At 33.0% G+C, this 25,463-nt stretch overlaps 1 pseudogene; it reads right to left on the reverse strand.

The window, feature by feature from the left end:
* Positions 1 to 1,132: 1,132 nt before the first annotated feature.
* LOC107963175 (amino acid transporter AVT6E-like) lies at positions 1,133 to 17,234 on the reverse strand (annotated as a pseudogene).
* Between the last annotated feature and the right edge of the window lie 8,229 nt (positions 17,235 to 25,463).

The following is a 25,463-nucleotide window of genomic DNA, read 5'->3' on the forward strand; positions in this document are numbered from 1 at the left end:
ATCTCATTTTATAATTAGAAATTGAAAAGCATTTTCAAACAAAATATGACAATTTTTTTATATAAAACGTGAGCAACAAGACAGCATTAAACTCTTAAATCAATCTAAGTCCACACTAAACACATAAGTTGGATAGAAACATGAAAACAAACCAAAATAACATCTAAAAAACCAAAATGAAATCACCATTATTATGTAAACATGAAAATGCACAGCTTGAAACAAACCAAATTTACATGTGCAGAATCATACTCCACAAAACTCATAAACATTAACTTCTCCTAACCAGAATACCAACTTTATGTTTACAGAGGCCTTGATGGAAACTAACATAACTGTTGATATATAACTTATCTAATAAGAATCACATAATATGCAGAAAGTACCTGAGTATTTAGTATCAAGAGAACCATGTATTCAAAGGAAAAGAGCCAGAAATTGATCAATGTATGCAAAACTTGGTCTATATTTCAAAACTGGAGTAAAGCTTTCATCTAGTACCAAATACATACATATATAGAGACACAAACACACAGGCATACATCTTCCATTACCTAAATCTGTTTCTTGAAAATAAAAGATAAGTAAGCTTCTATAGGAAACTTAACGAAGGAAGCCAAATCGAGACAAAACACAAAAAAGAGTGGATGAAATAAGCTTAAAAATTTAGGAATGTAATTAAAATGTTAATTAAATGTTAGGAAAAACATTAAAAATTTAGGAATGTAATTAAATGTTAATTAAACATTGAAAACATAAAAGGAAAAACATGTTGAAAGAAACATAAATGTTAGGGAAGACAATGTTTACCTTGATTGAATTGGAAATGTTTTCTTGAGGGTTTATTTAGAGATGCTTGGGATTGATCTCTAATAATGTCGAGAGACTTCCCTACTCATTGCATTTGGAGAACAGAAGTCTGTTTCTGGTCGACAAAACAATCAAATGAGTTCTAAAAATAAACAACATTTAATGATTGGTATAATATTAATTATATTTGCTAATAACAGGTGGGAATAAACAAATAAAATGATTAAAAAAAACAGCCAACAATTTGGTATAACATTAACAAGAGAAATAGGACCAAGCTCAATACCATTAAAAGATAGTAAGTTACATTGTATACATATTATCATTTCAATTTGGTATAAATATTCCCGATTATCCCAGCAATGCTAACTATCACAGCCAGTATTAACATTAACCACGACAAAAATTCCTCTACTCTGCTCAAGCTCATGCTCTCTTCTTGCTGACTTATACTCAATGCAATTAGAGCAAGGAACGTAAAACCTAAGGAAAAAGCTGTTGTCGCTCCAGTAAATTTGAAAGCTGTCCATATATTTGGGATCATAGTAGATCCAATATATATAAGCACTAACAATATTACTGTTAATGCCAAAGACCTTTTTTTACTCTCCGTGAGAGGAGCTGATCCCTCAAACACCAAGTTATCCACAGTTTACCGTAGGGAAAAGTGAATAACAGGGAAAACTATAACCAAATGAAGAGCAAATATAATTCAAAGCAGTGCTAAAACGAATTCCCAGATTCCTATCAAAATTGGTCAAAACATCACCTTTAGTGCCCTTTCCGAATAGCAAATACCTTGATATTGTTGTTCAGGCATAGACCACAACACAAAGAGCAGTTGTGATCCTCCCCAACTGATTCATCTTTTGAGGAGATCGCCCTTCGAGCTCATTGTATATAGGTTGAACATTGAAATGGCAAACATATGCATTAGTCATAATAGGGATAACTACTAGTAAATCCAAAATTGCCATTTTCGATCCAAAATCTGGGCTCATTCTTGGAGCCTCTATCTTCCCTTTAATAAGCTTAATGAATGCAACAGCAAAGCAAACCACAACGAAAACAATAGCAAGAGCTACCGAAGCAGCCGAAGTCATGCTCAATAAATCAATCCTATCTAACACGCAAAGTGGAGCAAGAAAGACAACCATAACAACCAAAACCAATAACTTCCTATGATCCCAAAAACCAGTCCTAACCACTGATCGAGAACCCCAATATGACGAACCGAACCAGACATAACATCACCCATAATAATCAAATATAATTCAAACCCATTTCAAACCATTTCAAACAAAAAAAGGCAAGTAATACAGTAACTACACATTAACCTGAAGGGGACTCAAAAACTAACCATTTCAAACCCATGAAGCATATGACCGTCGACGAGAGGAAAGGGAAAATAGTTAGGGATTTTGGGGATGGGGGAACAGAATAAGGGAAAAAAAGGGGATTAGGGAAAATGTTAGGGATTTCGGGTTTGGGGAATTAGGGGATGATTTGGGGAAAAAAGAAAGAGGTGTTTTAGGGATTTAGGGAAGAAAGAGACGAAATGGGGGAAAATTACTTAGCAAAAAATGAAACTGATTTCGGGTAAAGGGCATAAACCTCAGGAGAGAAAAAACGACGCCGTTTCAAATATGGAAATTTTGTGGCGTTTTCAGCAACGCGCCGGTAATGAGACCTTTTGCGGCGTTTTCAGCAAAGCGCCACTAATACCTCTTTTATCTACACTACAAAACGACGCCGTTCTAATACGAGTTGTGGCGTTTATTATAGAAACGCCGCTAAAGCCATTACTATTCAGAGGAAACGACGCCGTTTTACTGTAATGTATAATGAAATTTTATGGCGTTTTCTTGAAAAACGCCGCTATTTCCGATCTTTAGCGGCGTTTTATGTATAAACGCCACTAATACCTTAATATTTTATAAAATTGATCAAAATTTAAAACTATATATTTAGAATTTCTTTTAAATTATTTCTAAATAATGTTACTGTGATGAATGTTAGTGTAGTACAATATCTATATTTCATATATTTATATTAGGTTTAGTACAAATTTCCAAGAATCTCATAAAATTCTAAATATTGGTTCAATATTCAATAATATACCTTAAACTTTAAACCTCAAACAATAAACTTACACTCTAAACCCTAACTATAGTTGAAACTTTAATTTTGATTTAATACACATTTTAAAATACATATTATGTATGCATATAAATTAATTAAAAAAAACATGATGCTATATATTTATTATATCAATAACGCGTAAATATTTTACAAGATCTACATCAAATTACAGTTCATGTACACAATTGCACACTAAACCACTTTTCATATATATATTTATATATATTTTAAAATAATAATTTATATATATTTATCTTATATACATTTATCTTCTAAATTAAAATCCAAAATTATATTCTAAATTTAAAACCCTAAACCTGAGACTCTAAACCCTAAACCTTAGACCACAAACACAAAACCCTTAACCCCAAACTTTAAACCCCAAAACCATTCGGTAACCCCTAAACCAACCATAACTCCTAGACCATAAAGCCCAAACTATAAAGTACTTTAAAAACTGCTAACCTTAAACCATAATCGTATACATATTATTGGGAATTTGTGTGGCCAATGTTAGTGTAGTACAAATTAAAACACACACACACATATATATATATGTTTATATTCTTCTATTAAATAATATGAGTATATGCAAAATAGCATGAATCTTAAATGTTCTTCAGTTAATTTCTAGCTAATAGTATCATTTCCTTAAACCCTTAACCTAAACTTAATTTTTAACATATTTTATTTGAGGCATTCTATTTAATCTAAATATATTTAAACAAAAAAAAAGATAAAAATACACAATAGCATTATTATTTATACAAAGTTACATAACTTTAATAAAACAATTTCTCTATTGGAACGTACTCTAGTTATAATGTCCACTCTGTAAGATATTAATTTCTATGTTATATAAGCTTGAAAATTATACATAGTTCAACAAATGCTAATTCCACATAGTTCAACAAATGCTAATTCCACATTCAAAATCACCCTTTCTTAATAGCATCCCATGTAAGAATCTGGAAAGAAAATTATCTCTTAAGAAGTTAATAATTGTCCCATTGTAATTAAACTTCAACCCTAACCTTTAAACCCTAAATCATAATCCCTAAACCCATAATTCATCATAAACCTTCAAATACTAGTTAACTCCTAAACCGTATATCTTAATCCATATATAGTTAACCCATAAACCTACTTAAACCCTAAACCATATATCTTAAACTATAATGATAATTAATTTAATTAATATTTTAAATTCAATACTATATATCTTTTTTACGATTATATAAGAGAATATTTAATATATTGTATAACCATAAATTTTAATAATTATTGTTTTAGGGGTTATAAGATTAGTGTTTATGATTTTTGTTCAGGTTTAGGGGTTATATGACTTTTAGCGGCGTTTTACCAAAAGCGCCGCTAATGCTCTGGTTTTTAGCGGCGTTTTACCAAAAGCGTCGCTAATGCTCTGGTTTTTAGCGGCGTTTTACCAAAAGCGCCGCTAATGCTCTTGTTTTTAGCGGCGTTTTACTGAAGGCGCCGCTAATGCTCTGTTTTTAGCGGCGTTTTTTACTAAAACTCCGCTGTTGCTCTGTTTTTAGTGGCGTTTTTCTTAGAACGCCGCTATTGCTTTGTATTTTAAAATTTTTGCGGCGTTTGTTGATAAAACACCGCTAAAAATGCCGCTAAAGCCCTATTTTCCTGTAATGACTGTTAGGGGTCAATCATTCATAACTTCAAGACATTTTAAAAATAAATTTTAGATTTTAATGGAAAAAAAACTTCAATCATTGTTTGACAAGAACAACTATTTAGAACTTTAAAACATTTTTGTTCTTAAAGGACAAAAAATTATTTCAACATTTGAGTGGCAATATTAAAATAGGTCAACCATTTAAAACTTTTTTTTTCAAAAACATAAAAATCGTTTTAAAAAGAAATCTATCTCAATCATTTTTCGAGCACTATTTTACGGGTAATTTGTTTGCAAGCCTTAAAAATTTTAAAAGAATATATCTTAATTTTAATTGAATATATCTTAATTTTAATTTTATAGCAATCCTAGTTGGCTTCACACCCTAAAATATTCACAATAATCAATTTAATTAAATAGCATAAATACATGAATGGATAAATAATTAAATACATATTGTTATATCTCCTCCACATGTTCCCCTATGTGTTATCAACAATCAAACCACAAGATCGATGTGTCCATACCGGGAAAACCTTTAATTAGGCAAGCCTAGCGAACCTTGAACCATGTATGTTGGTGAACTTTCAATGAGTCCATCTTCACTTGATGCACGTAGAATCTCCGGCTTATTGATTATGCAACTATCCTAAGATATTACATCACCGCCACTGCAAAAGAACAATGTATAATGTAATACCCCCTACCCGTATTCATTGTCGGAATAGGGTACGAGGTATTACCAGAGTTTACGAATTTATTATTATTATTATTATTTAGGAAAATTCAATATAATCCCTTTATAGATATCTAACCTTCCCTGCAATATTATATCGAGACCAATCCAAATCAACCAATCCAATTCAACATATTTTCAAGATAAATTCATACATATTTATAAAATAACGTCATCACATACCCAAAACCAGGTTTGTTAACCATACCAATGGCTAACTCTATATTCATTTCACAGAATCATTTACTTTATTAGCTCATACATGCCATTGATTTCCAAAATAAAGTTTCTTTATATACCGAAGTCCTGAGGTTGATAGTGTGATGTGTCTCCGACCAAATCCGACCTCCAAGCTCTTAACACTACAAAACAGGGAACAAGGGAACGGGGTAAGCACTTTGTGCTTAGTAAGCTCATGTAACAAGAATTATACTTACCTAATATTTTCAATACAATATAATAAACATTCATATATCCATTCAATGCATTATTACCCTAACATGCACAAACTCAACATTCAAGTTAGTACAATAATTTCCATGTATCAATAATATATATACCATGATTGATGAGCTCGTCAATACCATGATTTCCATTTCCTTGCTATTTTTCCATATTTATCCAGTTGACTTTATCGGGATTTCGATGGATTTTCAGAGGTACACATTTATTGTACAATTTCGGGTCTGTCAATTCATATTCATGTGCGCACATATCCATTTTAGAGAGCACACTCCCGCGAACCTCAACCTTGCAGCGGGATTACTAGTCCAGGCTAAATCCCCTACAATATAAACTCATAAAGTATTGTCGGGATTACCAGTCCAGGCTAAATCCCCTGCAACGACAATTACTCTAATGAGCTTAGATCTGAATTACCAGTCCAGGCTGAATTCAGACCCTAATTCGGATTACCCGTCCGGGCTAAATCCATTTTACACATATTCTTCGGGAGGGCTATATCAGGTTAGGATCACCCGTCCAGGCTAAATCCTTTTTACCGTTAATTCCTTTTCAGAGATCTATTGAATTTTCCTTTCATTCAACTGGGATTTCTTCCCCTTTTATCAAATATATCAATGTTTCATAAATTTTCATATAATGAACATTCAAATCATATTCATATCAAAAACATACATTTCAAGCATTTAAGAATATAATTCAAGTTACACGAACTTACCTTGATACTTGTTTGTAAATAGTAAAAATCTACTAATCCCGAACTTTTTCCTTTCCTTGATATAGCTTCGTATTTGAATCTTCCGGATCTAAATAAATAAATTTAATTATCAATTTAATACATTTCATGTTCATATGCAACATTCTCTATAATTCAACTATTATTTATAGTTCATTCAAAGCTGTCTACTTGAGTCATAGTCACTAAATTATTTATAACTTGAGCTACGGAACTCCAAATTAAAATCAGTTAATTTTCCCTGAAACTAGACTCATATATATTTTTACCATAAAATTTTCACAATTTTTGGTTTAGCCAATAAGTACAGTTTATTCTCTAAAGTCACCCCTGTTCTGCTGTCGACAGTTCTGACCCTTCTTCACTAAAAATTAATTATCTCTTCATACAGAATTCAAATAATGTTCTCGTTTGTTTTTCTTAAAAATAGACTCATTAAGGATTCTATACATATAAAGTTAAGCCCATAATTGTTTTTCTTCAATTTTTTATGATTTTTCAAAGTCAAAACAGGGGAACCCGAATTCATTCTGACCTTGTCTCACAAAATTCATTATATCTCACAATTTACAAATCCATTGCTACACTTTTTCTTCTATGAGAAACTAGACTCAATAAGCTTTAATTCCATATTTTTTTCATCTTTTAATTCAATTTCTAAAATTTATGGTGATTTTTCAAAGTTAGTCTACTGCTGCCGTCCAAACTGTTTTTGTGCAAGCTGTTTATTACCATTTTTCCCCTAAGCTTTTAATAAATGATAATTTCGTCCCTACTCAATTAGCCTCTCAATTGAGCTGATTTTTCTCAATTAACATTTTATTCTATCACCTTAAACTAGTTTACAACCTTTAGGAATTAGAATTTCAGCAATAGACTTTAATTCCAAGCATTTTCACAATTAGGTCCTAAAAATCAATTTCTATTGAAATTACCTAATAAAATCATCTCATAAACAAATTAAAGCTTTAATTTAATTCTATTTCATCATAAACTTACAGCACTCAACCATGGTGACTTTCAATTTCATCCATGAAATCAAAAACTAATGAATTTAATAGTAGGACCTAGTTGTAAAAGTCTTAGAAACACAAAAATTACAAGAAAAAGGCAAGGATTAACTCACTTGGTGCAAAAATTATGAAATATCAGCTTAGATAACCCTCCTATGGCATTTTTAGCTGCTGGAATTGAAGAGAAATGAAGAGAAATCTAGATATTTTCTATTTAGTCCTAGTTTTATTTAGTTAATTTTGCAATATTCCAATTTTACCCTTAATTTATCAATTTTTCTCCTGATTTCATACCCTTTCCGTCCAGCCCAAATAACCTTTGGGTCTAATTCCTTTTAAATCCTCTCTCATTAGACTCTTAAGCTATTTAATCACTCTAGCAACTTTTACACCTATTACAATTTAGTCCTTTTCATTTAATTGACTACCCAAACATTAAAACGAAATTTCAATACCACATTAATAACATTTCATAAATATTTATAAAATTATTTTTGACTCGGTTTTACGAGATAGAGGTCTCGATACCTTGTTTTTACCCAATTTCTTCAATAATTTCTTTTTTTATCTAATCACTAAATTGGTAAAATTTTTCTATCAATATTTTCATACGATTTTCCTATCATGTCAAATTTTAAGCAAAAATATTGAAATAAATTTTCTTTAAATCAGATCTATGGTTACGAAACCATTGTTCCGATAACCTTGAATTTAGGCCATTACAACTCTCCCCCTTTTAAGGATTTTCGTCCTCAAAAATCTTACCAGTAAAGAGGTTTGGGTATTGTTTCCTCATTGCCTCCTCCGGTTCCCATGTCGCTTCCTCAATCCCGTGCTTTTGCCACAATACTTTCACCAAATTTATCTTTTTATTTCTAAGCTCTTTTGTCTCCTGTGCCAATATCTTGACCGGTTCTTCACTGTAAGTCATATCCGGTTGAATCTCTACTTCTATCGGAGAAATAACATGTGAAGGATCTGATCGATATCGTCGTAACATAGATACATGAAAAACATTATGGATTCTATCAAGGTTCGGTGGTAATGCCAATCGATACGCGACCGGTCCAATTCTTTCTATGATTTCATAAGGCCCGATAAATCTTAGACTCAGTTTACCCTTTTGACCAAATCGGAGGACTTTCTTCCAAGGAGACACTTTTAGAAATACCTTGTCACCGACTTGAAATTCAATCTCTTTTCGTTTAAGGTTGGCATATGATTTTTGACGATCGGAAGCTGCTTTTAGGCTATCCCGAATAACCTTTACTTTTTCTTCTGTTTCCAGGATCAAATCAACCCCATGTATCTTCCTTTCACTAAGCTCTGTCCAATATAACGGTGTTCTACATTTTCTACCATACAAAGCTTTATAGGGAGCCATTTTAATACTAGACTGATAACTGTTATTGTAAGCAAATTCAATCAAAGGTAGATACCTCTCCCAATTACCTTCAAACTCTAGTATACAACATCGGAGCATATCTACACATACCCTACCTCTAAATAATAAACAACCATCAGAACCAATCTAAAATTCAGAATCATTACCTGACTCACACTGTTCCCGTTTAACTTGTAACTTCTCATCATTCTTCTGAGCTTCACATATTTGCTGTAAAAATGTCGGTTTAGCTCTTAATTCTGCTAGGATTGAACCATCATCAGTCAATGTTAACCGGGTATTCATAGCTTGTAAAGCAAACAGAGATTTCCGGCTCAAAGCATCAGCTACAACATTAGCTTTATCCGGATGGTAATCAATAATCAAATCATAGTCCTTTATCAGTTCAAGCCACCTGCGCTGTCTCAAATTCAAATCTTTCTGTGTCATCAAATATTTCAAGCTTTTATGATTAGTATAAATATGACATTTCTCACCGTACAAGTAATGCCGCCATATCTTCAATGCAAATACAATAGCAGCTAATTCAAGATCATGTACTGGGTAATTTCTTTCATGTGGTTTAAGTTGTCTTGAAGCATAAGCTATTACCTTACCTTCTTGCATCAAAACACAACCTAAACCATTTAATGAGGCATCACTATAAATAACAAATTCCTTACCCGGTTCAGGTGCACTAATACAGGTGCTTTTGTTAATAGGTCTTTCAATCGGTTGAAACTTTGTTGACATTCATCAGTCCACTCGAACTTTACATCTTTCTGGAATAATCGAGTTATTGGAGAAGCTATCATAGAGAATCCCTGTACAAATCTCCGATAATAACCAGCTAAACCCAAGAAACTTCTAACTTCAGATACATTCTTCGGTGGATTCCAATTGACAATAGCTGATATTTTACTTGGATCTACCCTGATGCCTTCGGCAGATACAATGTGTCCAAGAAAACCCACTTCTCGGAGCAAAATTCTTATTTACTGAATTTAGCATATAACTGATTCTCTCGTAGAATTTGCAGCACAATTTTCAAATGTTCTGCATGTTCTTCTTCATCCCGAGAATAAACCAAAATATCATCAATGAATACTACTACAAATCTGTCTAAGTACGGTCTGAATATCCGGTTCATCAAATCCATGAATACTGCAGGTGCATTAGTTAGCCCAAACGGCATAAGTAGAAACTCATAATGGCCGTACCTGGTTCTAAAGGCTGTTTTTGGCACATCTGACTCCTTTACCCGTAACTGATAATAACCTAATCGAAGATCAATCTTTGAAAACACAGTAGCACCTTTCAGCTGATCAAATAAATCATCAATCCGGGGTAACGGGTACTTATTCTTTATGGTTACTTTATTAAGCTGCCGGTAGTCGATACGCAATCTCAAAGACCCATCTTTCTTTTTCACAAACAGAACCGGAGCACCCCAAGGTGAATGACTCGGTCGGACAAAACCCCTGTCAACAAGTTCTTGCAACTATGTCTTTAACTCCTTTAATTCTGTAGGAACCATACGATATAGAGTTATGGAGATCGGAGTAGTTCCCGGAATCAAATCTATAGAAAATTCCACTTCTCTTTCTGGTGGCAATCCTGGTAATTCCTCTGGAAACACATCGGAAAATTCACATACCACTGGAACTGCCTGTATTTTTGACTCAGATACTTTGGTGTTAAGTACATAAGCCAAGTAAGCATCATACCTTTTTTTGACATACCTCTGTGCTGCCATTACCGAAATCATATCAGATAACCCCTCTATCTGATCAGATTTAACCTAGAGCAACTCACCATTCTGACATTTTAGCACAATATATTTTTGTCTACAATTTATTACCGCATCATGCTGGGTTAACCAATCCATGCCCAATATCACGTCAAATTCATCAAATGAATGTAGTAACATCAAATCAGCCGAGAAACAATAACCTCTTACCATTATTGGACAATTTTTACAAATTTTATCCACCAACACAGACTGGTCCAGGGGGTTCGAGACTTTAACCACAAATTCAGTAAGTTCAACAGATAAATTTTTAATAATTGCAAGTTTAACACATATATATGAATGCGTAGAACCAGGATCAATCAATGCAGTAATATCAGTATCAAGTAAAGAAAATGTACCAGTAATAACATCGGGTGCTGAGGCATCTTCTCTGGCACGAATGGCATATGTCCTAGCAGGTGCTCGTGCCTCAGGCCTACCTGCAGTATCTTTTGTAGCTCCTCGACTACCACTGACATTACTGGATGGTCGAGGTGGGTGGTCTACCTCTTGAAACTGGATTACTCAGCTTCGATATCTGTTCAGCTTCTTTTTCACCCCTTTCTGGACAATCTCTGAGGAAATGGTCAAAAGAACCACATTGATAACAAGCCCCGCTCTTTAATCGACATTCACCAAAATAAGCTTTATTACGGTACTGGCATCTCGGTTTAGGAGTGCCAACACTGCCAACACTGGTCACTGATGGAGTAGAAGGCCTTGGATTAGTGCGTTGAGAACCTCGCTCTTTGCCCGAATACCCAATGGCTGAAGTAGAACGATCCTGATACTTCTTCAATTTCTTTGAAGCAGAATACTGGGATTTTCCCATCGGTCTTTTACTAAAAATTTGAGCTTCCCTCTCAACCTGTTTCTTTTCTTTGCTCAATTCTTCTACTTTATAAGCTCTCTCTGCCAATGTAGCAAACTCTCGAATTTCAAGAATTCCGATCAGTAGTTTAATGTATTCACTTAACCCTTCTTCGAATCGTTTGCACATTTTAGCTTCTGATTGTACCCATTCTCGAGCATATTTACTCAATCAAACAAATTCTCTTTCATATTCAGATACTGATCTGTTACCCTATTTCAACTCAACAAATTCTTTTCTTTTCTGATCGAGAAACCTTTGGCTGATATATTTTTTTTGACATGAGTATCCACATGGAATTGTGTCTTTAGCATGAGACGCATTCATTCTGGTGTACAGATAATTCCTTCAGAACCGAGTAGTGTTTCTAACCAGAATTCAGCCCGTTTCGAAATCATCATCAACTGCTGCTCGAAATTCTTCGGCCCCATATTTTCGAATTTTATCTACTGGAGCTTTCCCTTTTCTGACAGATTCAGTACCTGTACCATGTGGGATCTCGAGAACCGGTGGAGGAGCAGGAGGGGGAGCTTGAATTTGCTGCACTACAGGGTTAGTTCTTAAGTATTGATTAAATCATTCATTCATCATTTGAAAGAAGACTGTTTTTGCCTCCTCCCCTCGACCCTCCCTTACGAGCCTTATACTGCTAGTTTCTTCTCTTTGTACTGAAGCCGGAGCATGACTCCCAGCTTCCTCAGATTGAGCTCGATCGGATGACATTACTATAAGAAAAACACATTTTAAATGGTCAGGAGATATTACACTATCAATAATAATTTAAATGGCATGTATAGCTAATCCCGTATTTGCTACATCGATCTTAGAACCGACTAAACCGTAGCTTTGATACCAACAAATGTAATACCCCCTACCCGTATTCATTGCCGGAATAGGATACGAGGTATTACCAGAGTTTACGAATTTATTATTATTATTATTATTTAGGAAAATTCAATATAATCCCTTCACAGATATCTAACCTTCCCTGCAATATTATATCGAGACCAATTCAAATCAACCAATTCAATTCAACATATTTTCAAGATAAATTCATGCATATTTATAAAATAACGTCATCACATACCCAAAACCAGGTTTGTTAACCATACCAATGGCTAACTCTACATTAATTTCACAGAATCATTTACTTTATTAGCTTATACATGCCATTGATTTCCAAAATGAAGTTTCTTTATATACCGAAGCCTGAGGTTGATAGTGTGATGTGTCTCCGACCAAATCCGACCTCCGAGCTCTTAACACTACAAAACAGGGAAAAAGGGAACGAGGTAAGCACTTTGTGCTTAGTAAGCTCATGTAACAAGAATTATACTTACCTAATATTTTCAATACAGTATAATAAACATTCATATATCCATTCAGTGCATTATTACCCTAACATGCACAAACTCAACATTCAAGTTAGTACAATAATTTCCATGTATCAATAATATATATACCATGATTGATGAGCTCGTCAATACCATGATTTCCATTTCCTTGCTATTTTTCCATATTTATCCCGTTGATTTTATCGGAATTTCAATGGATTTTCAGAGGTACACATTTATTGTACAATTTCGGGTCCGTCAATTCATATTCATGTGCGCACATATCCATTTCAGAGAGCACACTCCCGCGAACCTCAACATTGCAGCGGGATTACCAGTCCAGGCTAAATCCCTGCAATATAAACTCATAGAGTATTGTCGGGATTACCAGTCCAGGCTAAATCCCCTGCAACGACAATTACTCTAATGAGCTTAGATCTGAATTACCAGTCCAGGCTAAATTCAGACCCTAATTCAGATTACCCATCCGGGCTAAATCCATTTTACACATATTCTTCGGGAGGGCTATATCAGGTTAGGATCACCCGTCCGGGCTAGATCCTTTTTACCGTTAATTCCTTTTCAAAGATCTATCGAATTTTTCTTTCATTCAACCGGGATTTCTTCCCCTTTTATCAAATATATCAATGTTTCATAAATTTTCATATAATGAACTTGAAATCATATTCATATCAAAAACATACATTTCAAGCATTTAAGAATATAATTCAAGTTACACGAACTTACCTTGATACTTGTTTGTAAACAGTAAAAATCTACTAATCCCGAACTTTTTCCTTTCCTCGATCTAGCTTCATATTTGAATCTTCCGGATCTAAATAAATAAATTTAATTATCAATTTAATACATTTCATGTTCATATGCAACATTCTCTATAATTCAACTATTATTTATAGTTCATTCAAAGCTGTCTACTTGAGTCATAGTCACTAAATTATTTATAACTTGAGCTAAGGAACTCCAAATTAAGATCCGTTAATTTTACCTGAAGCTAGACTCATATATATTTTTACCATAAAAGTTTCAGAATTTTTGGTTTAGCCAATAAGTACATTTTATTCTTTAAAGTCACCCCTATTCTGCTGTCGACAGTTCTAACCCTTCTTCACTAAAAATTAATTATCTCTTGATACAGAATTAAAATAATGTTCTAGTTTATTTCTATTAAAAATAGACTCATTAAGGATTCTAGAAATATAAATTTAAGCCCATAATTGTTTTTCTTAAATTTTTTATGATTTTTTAAATTCAGAACAGGGGAACCCGAATTCATTCTGACCTTGTCTCACAAAATTCATTATATCTCACAATTTACAAATACATTGCTTACACTATTTCTTCTATGAGAAACTAGACTCAATAATATTTAATTCCATATTTTTTTCATCTTCTAATTCGATTTCTACAATTTATGGTGATTTTTCAAAGTTAGTCTACTGCTGCTGTCCAAACTGTTTTTGTGCAAGCTGTTTATTACCATTTTTCCTCTAAGCTTTTAATAAATGATAATTTCGCCCCTACTCAATTAGCCTCTCAATTGAGCTGATTTTTCTCAATTAACATTTTATTCTATCACCTTAAACTAGTTTACAACCTTTAGGAATCAGAATTTCAGCAATAGACTTTAATTCCAAGCATTTTCACAATTAGGTCCTAAAAATCAATTTCTATTGAAATTACCTAATAAAATCATCTCATAAGCAAATTAAAGCTTTAATTTAATTCTATTTCATCATAAACTTACAGCACTCAACCATGGTGACTTTCAATTTCATTCATGAAATCAAAAACTAATGAATTTAATAGTAGGACCTAGTTGTAAAAGTCTTAGAAACACAAAAATTACAAGAAAAAGGCAAGGATTAACTCACTTGGTGCAAAAATTATGAAATATTAGCTTAGAGAACCCTCCTATGGCGTTTTTAGCTGCTGGAATTGAAGAGAAATGAAGAGAAATCTAGATATTTTCTATTTAGTCCTAGCTTTATTTAGTTAATTTTGTAATATTCCAATTTTACCCTTAATTTATCAATTTTTCTCCTGATTTCATACCCGTTCCATCCAGCCCAAATAACTTTTGGGTCTAATTCCCTTTTAAATCCTTTCTCATTAGTCTCTTAAGCCATTTAATCACTCTAGCAACTTTTACACCTATTACAATTTAGTCCTTTTCATTTAATTGACTACCCAAACATTAAAATTTCCTAACAAAATTTTAATACCACATTAATAACATTTCATAAATATTTATAAAATTATTTTTGACTCGTTTTTACGAGATAGAGGTCTCGATACCTTGTTTTTACCCAATTTCTTCAATAATTTCTTTTTCTATCTAATCACTAAATTGGTAAAATTTTTCTATCAATATTTTCATACGGTTTTCCTATCATATCAATTTTTAAGCAAAAATATTGAAATAAATTTCTCTTTAAATCGGATCTATGGTTACGAAACCATTGTTCCGATAACCTTGAATTTAGGGCATTACATATAACCCTACTATCAGAGAGCTCTAGACATCGTCATCTTTGTCTCTGATCGGAGTTTTCGTGATAGGTTTTAAATATTTATAATTACTCGTTCTTGGAATAACTATTATCGCGATGTAGGCAAGTGTACCTATCGAACAGTAGTATAGTTTTAGCAAGACCGGATTGTCGAACCCAAAGGAACTAAAAGTACTAGTAATGTCTGTCTTTTTATTATCTAGCCTAAGAATAAAGAGGTTTTTGTTTTAACTAACTAATTATCTAAACTAAGAACGCATAGAGAATGGAATTGGGGAATTGCTTTTGGAAAAATCGATTGAATGAAGACAATACCGAAGGAAAAATCGACCTAGACTGTACTTGTTATTCTGGCTCCGAATCGGACGATTTATTCATTTAACATGTTCCGTAGAGATCCCTAAGTTATGTTATTATTCCTATTCAAGACTAATAACGACTAATCCCTAGATTGAATAACTGAGACTTTTCTTTAATTAACACTCTAGGGTTGCATTAACTCGATCTATGGATCCCCTTATTAGGTTTCACCCTAATCTGGTAAAATCTTGTCACCCTATGTCTAGGCCCGCAATCAACTCCGCTTACTTATGACAAATGTACTCTTAAACAGGGTCTATTCATCTTCTGAATAAGAGCTTATCTTGAATCGGTATCCTGGGATATTAAAACAAGAATTAAGAACACATAATTAAGAACAAGTCAAATATTTATCATACAATTCAGGAAATAATAAGATTCATCTTAGGTTTTATTCCCCTTAGGTATTTAGGGGTTTTAGTTCATAACTAAATAAGAAAACATCTCAGAATAATAAAGAATACAAAACATAAAGAAAACCCAAAACTCCTGAAGGGGAATTGAGGAGAGATCTTCAGTCTTGATGATGAATCCGGCTTCTGAGATGAATCAATTGGCTTTCTTGGAGTAATTCCTTACCCCTTACTCTGTCCTCCCTTTTCTTCCTTCTCTAGGGTGTATTTATAAGCTTTGGAATGCCTAAAAGCCCTCAAAATTTAGCCTTTTCCAAATTGGACTCAACTTGGGCTCGACAGGGACACGTCTGTGTGTGATTACTTCAGGCCGTGCTCGAGCCTGCCAAATTGACACGATCGTGTGGTCTGCCCGTGTGAGGAGGTCCAGGCCCTGTTGATTTTGTACTTTGGCCCATTTTCTTTGTTTTTGGCCCGTTTCTCGTTCCTTTCGCTCTCCTATGCTCTCCTAAGTGTAAAACATGAAATTAAAGCATTAGGAGCATCGAATTCACCAATTCTAATGGAAAATCATCCATAAAATGCGTTAAACATGGGGTAAAAATATGTATAAATTACGGTTTATCAGTCTCCCATATATAAACTCACCACAACATTTGAGAAAGAGACCAAGACATAGAGATCACCTTTCATTCCTCCTCATTCTCCTTTTACCAAAGCCTATCTCTTAAAACTACCTTATCAGACTCATCATCTAGTGGCTCCCCGCCCTTACCAAGGGTGAACCATCATAACCACCTTTTGTTCCTCTTTCCTAATCTTATTGGTTAACAATTTGGTGTGATAAGCATGGATAATAAAGGATAACCCAGGTACCATTGTACGACGATCAACAAAACCTCCCAAGAGATGTACCTTCACCAACCCAAGCAAACCCAGCACAAGAGTGTCTGCATGCACACCGAAACCCTTATCAACAAAGATCATACAACCCCTATTAATAGGCTCAAAATAACCATTCCTAATATAACCTCTATTAATAGTATTATCAATATCCCTCATGGTATTATAGTTACCATCTTCAAACCCATGCTAATGATTCCCCAACTGATTAGGGTTCTCAAAATCCTCAATCAAGATCTAAGATATGAGGAAGATATAAGGAGATATGAGAAGAGAAAATATCTTTCAAGCAAAACAGATATGAGGAGAAACTAAATTTTATTCAAGTGCATATGGAAAAAGACAAGCTAACATAAGATATGAGAGAAACATAAAACTCGTTAAGGAGTTAAGGCCAGCTACGGAAGATCCAAATCAAAATCCATTGAACCGTTAAGAAGAAATTGTCCACTCCACACACAAGCATCAACATACTAGGAGTATTATCAAACCTAGGGATGATAATGATGTTGGATTTGGTGCCCTAAGTGTAGTATATCCATTTGTGTACTTGCATTTTTTTCGAACAAATTGGTTTAATAAAATTATCCATGAATTACATTAATACTCTTTTGTATATTGTCATCAATGGGTTTTACACGTAAAGAAAAATGAAAACAATTATTAGTTCACTGGTTATCTAATGTTTAACTAATACTAAGCGGTATTACATGGTGGGATCGTAATACAGAGAGACATTTTGTAGTTGTAGATGAACTTAATCATGTCCTTAGTTTAATTGGAAATGAGCAAGTCGATTGAAAGACTAATTTGTCGTTTATTAAGTCCAATTGGGGAGATGCTTTGTCTTGAGCATTGGAGCGAATGATTGCCAAAAGATAGAGACATAGATGTGACTGATTGTACTGACAATAGATCAGATATGACCCAAGTAGAATAGATCCTGAATTCATTTATGGATTTATTCACTTGTGACGTTCATAGTATAACATACCTTAATCTTGAATAGATTGTGGACTATTTATGTGTAACTCGTATGCTTTGATGTAAGTAAAAACTTGAGTTCAAATAGATAAAGAACTGAAAGCTAGTGTGTTAGATATATGACTTTTACAATATGTAGCACCATTCACAATAGTGAAATTCATAGCCCAAGAAATGGGTAAATGATATCCATTTATTGGCATTACAAGATAGATGAAAAGTAAGCATGGCCACGGGTCATTTATCTTTGTGATGAATGATGTACCCAGAATTACACTATTATTTACATCCTTTTTACACATAACTTTAGCTTGTTTAATAGTTAAATCAAAGCATCTTAGTATATATTTAGGTTTTCATGCTTAAAGTAGTAATTTATGCTTTTTTGTTATTTTGATTACATTTTATATATCTAAATAAGGTTACATGGTCTTGTAGGACAAATTGGGAGTTAAAGATACATATTCTAGCCAAAACTGATGCCTATGTTGTGACACCAAGATACTAATGTCGTAACATTAAAGACAAAAGCAAAAACAAATCTCTGGAGTGAAATTTCCTTTGGTGTTGAGACATGCCCCTTTGATATTGTGACATCAGATTTGATGTTGCAACACTGCAGGCCTGTGTTGCAACACTATCCCTGCATAGTCCAAAAACTTACTACACTAGATAATTGCATTTTTTAGGGAAATTATGAGTATTTGTCCTAGTCAAACTCTAAAGACTTTATGGATAATTTAGGCACTTTAACATTCCGAGTTTAGACTATATAAAGGCCATTGTAATCAGTTTAAACACACAATTTTCAGGAGACAAAAATTTGTTCTTAGTTTTCACTTTGGGAATTTTATGTTCTTGTAATCAGAAGATCTTATTCCAAAGTGAGGCTTTCACAAGTGGAGATTGTTCCGGAGCCACGCTACCATCAAGAAATACATGAGCCCCTATTTTCTTTTCTATTCTTTATATCTCTTTTTTTAACATTGTTAGTTGAATGTTTATGTAAAGATTAGAATAAATTTATACTTTATACATATTTCAGATGTTTCAATTGTTTTAACCTAATTAATTGATTGAAAGATAGATTTTTATAGCGAATCAGTTGGTTAGGAAAGAAAGAACCTAAAACCCTAGGCTTGACGACCCTAAAAAGTCATATAGGTGGAAATGAACTCGAAATCGATATTGCCTATTTGTGAAAACCTTACCCTAATCCGGTCTAGACTATGAGTTTGAGAGATAAGTAGTTCTTGCCGACTCATTAGATTAGTTGGATGCCGAGAGGCGCAACTAGGTTGATGACTAGCTGGTTGAATAAAGCCATATTTCAATATTTCTTTAGGTAAAACAATTGGATGTAGGCTAAAAGAACTCACATAGTCGAAACAAAGGATAGGAGAAGTCGATACATGAACTTAGAAGTAGATTTAGGTTTATTTCAATTTATTTAGTTTTAATCATCTTGCTTCAATATTAACACTACTAATTCGTGAGTCAAGTAGATTAGAAATTATTCCAGTAGTTGGCTTGATAATAGTTTTCCCCAAACTACAATCCTTTACGTATGATCCTCGGAGTACTCACCTACTTCGTTGTAACTATATTACAACCTAACACGTATACTTGTGGACGTTGCCTCAATTCCATATATTTTTTAGTTGTATTGACACTATGGACGTTAGTACATCTAGAGGCGGTCAAGTTGTTTGCGTCGTTGTCGGGGATTGCGATGGTGATAATTGTTATTGAATCAATTACTTGAAATAATTTTAGTCAAAAGGTGAGCGAGCTAGATAGTGTACTAATTTTTATATTCATTAATTTTATTTTCTCAATTTTTTGTTATTGTTTACCTTGTTGACTAGAAGATTTAATTATGAAAAATTTTGATTATAGGTGGTTTAATGATGAAAGGACTTCTTGAGATGATGAATGGAACTACATAATTAGTTGGTTGAACAGAGCCACGACAAACCAATGGAGCAATAATAACGGGTGTGAGGACAGTGAGTACTTATACAAACCTCTTTATGAGTCGTACGGCAAAGACATTCAAATGAATATCTTCTCATTTTTTATACGATTCATCTATGTGAAACTACTAAACCGTCTAATTATGAAATATTATCAAACATGTCAGACATGATGGAATAGATGAGGAAAATGCTCCAAAAGATATCTGAGGCACTACCTCTAAGGGAAGAGGTCATGCATGATGTTCCTAACCTTGATCCGGAGGACCCTTGTATTAATGTTGACCACCTTAAATTAGAAAATAGTAGTCAAAAAGAGTTTGGAACCAAATATCATAGGGATAAATTGAATATTGCTAAAGCGACCTCCAATCTAATTGACATAGAATTAGACATAACTGTAGATGTAGCCACTAACTTAAAAGTAGAAGTCACCGCTAACATAGAGCTTAAACTAATCTTGAATGAAAGTGTAGATGAGCTAATAAACTTTCTAGCCATAGTAGGCAAGGTGCCAGCCAAAGAGGTCGATGAGTTTAATTCCTTCTCATTCGACAAGGGCAATAAAGCTCGAGTTACAAAAACTTCACGTGACATGTAGGGAAGCAAGCTTGAGGCAATAATACCCTAAAACATAATTTGGGGTTAGCTTGGATTTGGTACCAAGTGACCTACAATATGGATGTCGTGACGGTTGAAAACAAGACAATATCAATGGAATCAACTGAAGGGGTTGGTTCATATACATTGTCAGAGGAACAAATGTCGAAGGAAAAGTGTCGAGAACAGTTGAAAGTTCTTCTATGGTGGCGACACAGATAGTCTCGATTTTTAAAGAGCTTTTATTTCCTATTTTAAATTATGTTTTGTTTCTTTTTATTTTATTTTTTATTTTATTTCTATTAATCTTAGTTATATTTAATTTCTTTTCCTCCTACAACTGATGTAGATACCATGGAGTGACAGAATCGAAAAATCAAATCAAAGAATCCAGAAACTAAGATCGATGTCACGACATTGCACCCTACTGTCACGACATCCTAAACAAAATGCCACCTTTTATCATTGATGGGCCAATTTCATCCAAATATTTTTAGATTTTCTATCCTCCATTATTGACACTTCTTCTTTTTCTTTTCATTATATTTCTCTCTTTTTTTGTAGTATTTTTAGGTACTTTTTGTTCGCCTAGAGTACAAAAGCCCCTGAGATTATCATAACGACAAGGAGTCGGCCCACTTAAGGAAGTTTTTTTTTGCACTTTATATATTTTATATATGTTCTAAAGTGTGGGGGCAAGTAAATAAGATTAGTTTGTGTATGTTTTCATTAGTGGTTACTTTGATTTAGTTGATTATTTATTGAAAAAAATTATTATTACTGTTGTATGGAGCTTGGATTATATTAATACTGTGAATAGTGGTTGAAAATAGTAAAGCATGCAATGATTTTTGTCAAGCATGAAATTTTTTATTGATATGAGATAATTGGATTATTTTTAAGGAAAATTGATTAGAAGTACCTACGTAAGAATGTTTGATGATGTCATATGAGATATAAGTCCTATATATAGTCATGGAAATATGAATGCTTGAATTGATGATTATTAATTCGGTCTAATTTGAAGCACGAAAGAAATTGTGCATGGTGGGATACTTAGGGATGACCTAAGGCATTGTTTGTATAGCCAGTTCTCAAATGACCATAACTTAATGCTACGAATCCCTAATCTCCTTATTTGAGCTTTATAATTCCTTTTTGATGAACCAACAAAATTGAAACCTAAAGACTACACATAAAACTTGAACTCTTCCCGATCCTTGGTCCTTTAATACATTACGAGATAGACATCAGGCTATAGATATTGAGAGTTTAGGTAGATACATCACAGTGGTTCAAAAAAAGAGAAAAAAAGGAAGAAACAACGTGATATAGTGATTATAGGTCAAGCAAAAAATGTGTGAAAAAGAAAATTCCAAAAAGAATCAAAAGAAAAAGAAAAAGAAAAAGAAAAAGTATAAAACAAAAACAAAAGCACTGTTACTGAGAAAAGAGTAAAAGGTCAAAGTGACAAAACAAAAAGTCATAAAAGTGAGAGAAAACTTAGTCATCAATGCACCAAAACTCATTATGTTGACCATAGGTTCTAGTATTATATTGTATCTTCCTACATAGAGAGATAAGACAGGTGAGAGAGGGAGACAAAATGCGGTGAGCTTAGATAGGACATTAAAGGGAAGAGAGAGAATAATGTCATGTGCCTAACTATTTCTAGTGTTTGAATCGTTTTGAGCCATATCTTTCTTTAAACTCATACAATCCTAAGCCTCAGAACGTTACAAGCCTAGAAGATTAATGTGACTTAAGCGTTCTCTATGCATAATCTTCTAGAATAACTAACAATTATACTCAATGAATATTTTTTTATTCACATGATTGTGTTTGCTATATATCTCTTTGATTTATGTTAAAAGTGATGTTATTAAACATTTGGTCATGGGAATTACTTCTAATTTGTTAGTAATGTAACTTTGTAAACTAATCCTAATTTGCTTTAAAAAGTTTTAAAGGTATCGAATTATCAAGATTAAGTTACATGTGCGATAAGAATTGATATACCTTTAATATTTGACAGTCATGTTCTTAGTAGTAATAACATCCAAGGCACGTCTTCTTATTACATGTTATATGTCTAGACCTGGTTTGCTTAATGAAAAGCAAAAAATTAAGTATGAGGGAGTTTAGGTGTGAGGTTCTTATTTACATCCATCTTCACTAACTCTAGCTTGTTTAAAGAAAGAAATCAAGTCATTTTCACATTAAAATTTGTTTTTATCTCTTTTCCCTATATATGTGTTTTTATTGCTCAATGACAAGCAATAAGTTAATTGTAGGGAGTGATCTGCCCCAAATTACACTAAAATTTACATTTTTTTACACGTAATTTTAGTTTGTTTAATAGTTAAATCAAAGAATCTTAGTATATATTTAGGTTTTCATGCTTAAAGTAGTAATTTATTCTTTTTAATAGTTTTTATTACATTTTATATATCTAAATAAGGTTACATGGTCTTGTAGGACAAATCGGGAGCTAAAGATGCATATTCAGGCCAAACTGATGCATATGTCGCGATATCAAGATACCAATGTCGCATCATCGAAGATAGAAGCAAAAACAAAGCCATGGAGCAAAATTGTCGTCGGTGTCTCAACACTGCCCTTTGATGTTGCGACACCAGATCTGATGTTGCAACATTGCAAGCCTGTGTTGCAGCATAGCCCCTGCGCAACCCAAAAACTCCCTGCACGAGATAATTGCATTTTTTAGGGAAATTAAGAGTATTTTTTCTAGTCAAATTCTAAGGACTTCAAGCATAATTTAGGCATTTTAATATTTCAAGTTTAGCCTATATACAGGTCATTGTAATCAGTTTAAACACACAATTTTAGGGAGATAGAAATTATTCTTAGGTTTTTTATTTTGTTTTTAGTTTTAATTTAGGGTATTTTATGTTCTTGTAATCGGAAGATCCTATTCCGAAGTGAGACTTTTGCAAGTGGAGCGTTATCATCAATAAATCCATGAGCGTCTCTTTTCCTTATTCTATTCTTTATATCTCTTTCTTTAACATTGTTAGTTTAATGTTTGTGTAAAGATTGAATCAATTTATGTTATATATATATCTTACATGTTTCGATTGTTTTAACCTAATTAATTGATTGAAAGATAGAGTTTCATAGTGAATCAATTGGTTGGGAAAGGAATAACCTAAAACCCTAAGCTTAACAACCCTATGAAGTCATATAGTTGGGAATAAACCTGAAATCGGTATTGCATATCCATAAAAATCTTGCCCTAATCCAGTCTGGACTGTGACGTCGAGAGATAAGTAGTTCTGCCAAGTTATTAGGTTAGTAGGATGCCAAAAGGCGCAACTAGGTTGATGACTAGCTGGTTGGATAGAGTCCTATATCAATAATTAATTAGGCAAAACAATTAGATCTAGGCTAAAGGAACTTGCGTAGTCGAAACAAGGGATAGGAGAAGTCGATACATGAACTTAGGATTAGATTTAGGTATATTTCAATTTATTTAGTTTATTAATATTATTTTCATCTTGCTTCCATATTAACACTACTAATTTGTGACTCAAGTAGATTAGTCATTATTCCAGTAATGGCTTGATAATAGTTTTCTCCAAACTGCAATCCCTTGGATATGATCCTCGAATTACTCACCTACTTCGTTGTAACTATATTACAACTTGCCCGTATACTTGCAAACACAACTTCAATTCCATATATTATGTAGCAATATTGATACTCTGGACATTAGTACATCCGGAGGCAGTCAATGAATGACTTAATTACTATTTCATAGTAACTGGCTTTTCAAGAAGGAAGATGTAATGGTTACCATGAGATAAAATATGATCATATTGGGATAATGGATTTATCCTAGAGAGATTAAAGATATCCTATGAAGGTAACACACCTATGACAAGGTCATTGGATGAGCACTGATCGATTAGCTTTGATAATGGTATGTAATTGGAGAGAGCTCAGTCATGATACTATTGTGGAATGACTTCATGAGTAAATGAGTTTATAATTAATAGACGAATTGCTGGAACTTAAGTATAAGTCATTTGAGCTCTAATTACATATATTCAATTGGTCATTCTGCTGGCTCATTAAAACCAGAAATGGATTGCATAAAATATCAAATGAATAGAAATGATAAAGTTAGAGAAATGTGTTAAATTTGGAAATGAATGTGGTTTCTCACTAAGTATGGAAATGACCTAAGAATTAATTTAAGTTTTTGAATTATTATTTAAGTAAATAATTGAAGTTCAAAAATGGAATTAAATTAATTGATCATTGTGAACTCGTTGAATATGGAAATTAAATATATATTCTCATAGATTCTTTTACGATAAAGTTGCCATGACTTTAACAGAAATAGAATTGGGTCGAGAAATTATTTAATTGGAAAATTAAAAATTTTAAATTAATTAATAAATAATATTTATTTTGGGAAATAGAAAACTCATATTAGGTTGGATTAAATTATAAAGTTTTGAGTTAAAAGTCCATGAAGAACGTATAATTGAACCTAATATGGCAAAGACCCAAAACCCCTCATAATGTGTATAAGGGGCGTGTTGGAAAAAACCCGGTTTGAAAATATTTTTTTACACAGTAGAAATTTAAAATTTTGAAAACCAACTTGGTTTGTGATATTTATAGTGATAAATCCTAGACCGAAACTGTACTTGTGTTACAGATAGACAGATCCTTGTCATTATTCAACCCAATGATCTTCTTCGCTATTCTCATACCACAAACTACTTTGAGCGTGGGCTCGAACCAATTGAATCAAAACACAAAACTTAGAAATTCTTTTCTTTTATGTGGAAATAAA

The sequence above is a fragment of the Gossypium hirsutum genome, chromosome A06, assembly GCF_007990345.1.
Source record: "Gossypium hirsutum isolate 1008001.06 chromosome A06, Gossypium_hirsutum_v2.1, whole genome shotgun sequence".
In the NCBI taxonomy this organism is placed as follows: domain Eukaryota; kingdom Viridiplantae; phylum Streptophyta; class Magnoliopsida; order Malvales; family Malvaceae; genus Gossypium; species Gossypium hirsutum.